We start from the raw sequence: 5,129 nt of genomic DNA, 5'->3' as shown, positions 1-5,129 counted from the left end.
GAAAACTTTAGGTCCTCATTCGATTTTATCGATTGAGCTTTCAAGGACATCGACAGCACATTTCGATTTTATCGAACCTGTTATCGATAAATCGATAAAGCAAGAAAACTTAGAGATTTTTTAATTTTGAAAAGTTTTCTTAACTTAAAAACTCTATGATGTTCTAGTTTGTTTTAAGGGTTTTATTTACCTGGTGTTTTGGGACATGGGATGTAAGACTTAGATTTACCTATGGCGAGCTTGCACACATCCGGTTGAGGCAGACACTTTGAATTGATCTTCCTATGAGGTTCTGCTGTCTAGCTGACTCAACACTCACGCTAATTGACAAATCAGGACACTTTCAATCTCCCCCTTTGTCAATTATGTGACAAAATACCAAAACACCCTATAACAGCTTTTATATTGACATCCTAAATTGTGTGTACATACACTTTACACAATTTTACAATTTAATCTAGTAGGCACACACACAATCATTCAGAAGGATTCAGAAGCTGCTCCCCCTGACTTCAAACTCCCCCTATCTTGGTGCAGTTGCTCCCCCTAACACCAGCATCACCATTCAAGTAGATATGCAATTTTCCTTGTGGGGTGTTTGAAATGTTCTCCCCCCCTTTTGTTAGTCATTAGCAAAGGTATAACAGTTAATATTGGCTGAAGTGTGCAATATTGGAAAGAACCAACATTCAAAGAGCATACATATATAGATGTATAATGATTAATTTAGTTTGAGCGGACATCATTTTTAGAAATTATGGATGCATATCAGATCAAATAAAGCAGTGACAAAAGCAGATAAAATAATCATAAAAAACATCACATGCATTCCATATCAGAAACTAGATAAACCAGGGGATCTTAAAACATAATCATGGCAATAAATAGATGTGAATTATATTCAACCATATTCAAAAATATCCAAAACACATACTACCCCAGATTGGTAGTATGATCGAGAGTCATAAGAAAATATATCTCACACAGAGGATATTATACCAAAAAGAGACTTGTCAACATTGTAAGTTGATAATGCATCACACCTATGTATGGGCGAAGAGCATTCAAAAAGTTATTTATGTCCTAAGCATTTCAAGGAAGGATCCCGCTATGAGATGCATTGATCGTACTATAGACAAAAACCTTTTACTGCTCTAGTAAGACATCCAGAATTTGTTGTGTATCATGCTGCAAAGTTGTTAGCATGGTTTTGATCTCCAATAGATAGGATTCACAGTCATTCAACCGTTTCATTATGTAGGATTGTCTATTAAGCAGATCCTGTATAGTGTCTTGTTTGGTAATAGCTTGAATGTTCTCAACTGAGACGGGGCTATGCACAGGATGGCCTTTGTCTGAGCTTGAATCAATCTTTCCCCCATGAGATGAATTGGCAACAATGTTGTAGATGTCTTCATGATTAAACCAGGCGAATGGGTGTGGAAGATCGTTTGTAGGAGGCAACCCAAATTGTCATGATAGCTTGGATATAAGACATGGGACTAGAAGTGTAGTGATGGATTCATCTAAAGACACCCTAATTAATTGTTGAAGAATGAGGGTGGGTAGGCAGACGTGAATATCAAGATGAAAATCATACAAAATATTTAGAATGTATGGAGAAAGCTTGTTTCCAGAGACTTCACAGGGATAAACATTTGTGCTGAAAATGTTGTAAAGGATTTTGTATGCAGGATTGAGGTATTTAACATGAAAAGCATTCTTTGCATTTCTCGGTATAGTAGCACCATCACATAGTGTGCGAGTAACTTCTCCCCATACACTAAGACCATTCATATTTCGTTCTGATACAGGTATCCTAGTGACCGCTACCCCAATCAACCGACTTATTAGTCTAGGTGTGATGTGCTCTGTCTGATTTATGACAGTGACTGAAATGATTGGAGGATTATTCTCAACATTGTAGATCAAACTCAAAAACTGATGCACCAGATTATGCTGAAATCCTCCACCAAAATTCATGATATTCCTCCACCCAATTAGTTCTAAGATAACGGGAATCCCAAAAGGTTCAATGCATTTTCTCTGAACAGTTTGTTCTGCCACAAAGTTTAAGTTAAGACAAGGAGATTAGTCAGTTGCACTCTTCTTACCTTTCTCATTCTCCATTAAGACATGTTGTGTATGAACCCCGCCTTTAGACATTTTTTCTTGAGAAGGGAAACCTGTTCTGAGAAATGCAATCCCATCCTGAAATCAACCAGTGAGTCTCTTTTTCCATTCTTCCGTCTTTAATTTAGCAGTAATCGTCGATATAATCAAACATCATTTCGATGACATTGGGAACCCTATTTGATATTTTCAATGAAGATCAGAGGGAAGTCCAACCGTCCCGACAATTCAGCTTCTCGAGAGTTCATCAATGGTATCGATTTATGGTCGATGTAATTGAACCAATCACTCGATGTATCAATAGGTATCTCTATGGTGAATGTTTTCAATTTTCAGTATTCAGACAACCTTTCATGTATACTATTAGTATATCTATGTATCGATAGTATACACAACAAAATTTTGTACAAACATTGTACAAATCAAAATTATAAACATGAAGATGTTTATATACAAAAAATATTGAGGTGAGAAACCTCAGATATATCATTAAAAGCTCAGAAAATTGCATTATTTTAGCAAAAATATCCAGGTCTTGATGCATGACCTGGATTTGTTTTCTCTATGTTCAGTATTTTTAGGCATAAGGATCATCCTTTCCTTTACCTTTGATGAGATAACAGTGGTTATTTGTGCGAGAACCCTTCATTACTGATTTTCTTGAGAGGTCCAGGATTTTGCATTTTTCCTTGTTGAATGTAACCACATGCTCAGTGTCACATATTTGAGAAATGCTTAAAAGATTGTGTGTTAATCCTTTTATGCAGAAGGCATTCCCATTTTTGAGCAACTGGATTCCTTTAATGATTCCCTGTCTAATTACCTTAGCGGTGCTTCCGTCTCCATAGGTGACTATTCCATTATTAAGATCTGAATAATTTGTAAGGAGGGATTTATCACCTGTGACATGTCTTGAACACCCGTTATCCAGATACCACTTAGTTTCATTGCCTGACATATGGTTTGAATGAGTAACCAGACAATTCTTCTTTTCTCTAGGGACACATTTTGTGACAAGATTTATAATAGTGGTAGATTTTGTTTTCGTGTTCAATTTGACCATTTAATTCAATTGCTCTGTGCTAGTCATTTTAGGTGGTGGTGGATGTGAATCTATTTTATCCATATTCCTAGGTGGACTCATGACATTTTGTACTTCTCTGGTTAGTTTGAATTTTTCCAATAAGCTTTTGACTATTGTAATGTTGAGGCCTCCAAGGTGTAAAGCATTCAACCTGATAATGACTCAAATCACCACATAAACGACAAACCGGAGTAATTCTTCTATTACTACTTGAGGCAGCAGATTTTCCAGTTGTTGGTGCTCCATTTCCAGTCTTTGTTTCATATCCTAAGCCACTCTTGTCTTTTCCAGGTTTTCCCATACCTAAGAGTTTTTCTAACTTCTCACCACTCTGGGAAAATCTGTAGTTTATCTTAGCAATTTTTCTAGATTCCTCTAAATCAAACAGGAGTGTATGATTTTCGTTTTGAAGGAGCATATTTTTGTCTTTTAATTGCTCAACCTGTTTGTTTAGATTTTCATATTCGGATTTAAGGAAGGTGTTAATTCTTTCAAGTCTGTCATTATCTGAGTGAGATTGCTATAAATCATTGATTAGGTGTGTATTAATTTCCAGAGTTTTATCCAAATCTTTTTGCAGCAATTTCTTTTTATTCTCAGATATTCCAAGTCTTTTAATAACTTTGATGCTATGAATGTACAGTTGATTGTAAGCATCTTGTAGCTTATTTTGTTCTTCTTCTTCTTCCCTTTTAGTTTCCTCATTATCTAACGGAAATGATTCAGTGGCTCGTGGTTCCTCATTCTCAGTTTCAACGGGAATGATTGGAGCAGTGAAGACCACAAGAATTTTCAAGGATTTCTGTTTACCATCGCTCTCTGAGTCACTAGATTCTGAGTTTGACTCTTCTGTATCATCCCATGTGGTAGCCATTGCCTTGCCCTTAGTTTTTCTGTTTGGGCATTCAGTCGACAGGTGTCCAAACTTCTGATAGGCATAACATTGTGGTTCTTTGGCCTTTTTACCAAATTTACCTGCAGAAGGTCTGTTGTCCACCTTTCTTCCTCTGGAAGGACGACCACGATTCTTCTGAAAGAATTTCCTGAATCATTGCGCCAGCAAAGCCGCCTCCTCATCTTCATCTTCTTTTTCACTTCCACTATCCTCATTTATTGTTTTCTTTGAAGTTTTTAAGACAATATTTTTGGATTTTTGGGTTTGTTTAAAGTGTAGTTTGAATGTTTGTAGGGAACCTACCAGTTCTTCTACTTTCATTTTGTCAATGTTCCTACATTCTTCAATGGTTGTTATTTTAGGATTGAACCATTTTGGTAGGGATCTTAGAATTTTCTTACAAATTTTAGGTATCGGAACTTTCTCTCCTAAACCACCCAAGAAGTTGCAAATGATATTCAACTTTGTGAAAAATTCCATAAAGGTCTCATGCTCTTCCATTCTGAGACTTTCAAATTGTGAAGTCAGGAGTTGCAGTTTGGATCTCTTCACAGTGCTTGTACCTTCATGGGTTATTTCCAACAAATCCCATGCTTCCTTGGATGTCCCACACATACTGATTTGATTGAAAATATCTTGGGACATCGCACAATAGATGGCGTTCATAGCTTTAGCTTCAGCAGTCTATTTTTCTTTATCGAATGTCGTCTACTTTTCTTTGGGTTTGGGTTTTGTGATGGTTGTGCCGCTATCAAGTACAATTTGTTCAGATGGTGGCACATATCCACTTTCAACTATATGGCAAACATCATGATCCAAAAATCTCAAAAAGTAGTGTATTCTAGCCTTCCAGTATGCGTAATTTAAGCCATCAAATACTGGAGGCCTAGTGACCGATGAGCCCTCTCTTTTGGCCATATTCCCAACTTCAGTCAAGATCACTCTCTAAGTGGTGAAGCCCTTAAAGAGAGACTCACTCTGATACCAATTAAAATTGTGGTAAAGACTGCTTTAGTT

The sequence above is a fragment of the Magnolia sinica genome, chromosome 13 (genome assembly GCF_029962835.1).
Source record: "Magnolia sinica isolate HGM2019 chromosome 13, MsV1, whole genome shotgun sequence".
Classification (NCBI taxonomy): Eukaryota; Viridiplantae; Streptophyta; class Magnoliopsida; order Magnoliales; family Magnoliaceae; genus Magnolia; species Magnolia sinica.
Note: the sequence above shows the minus strand (reverse complement) of the source record.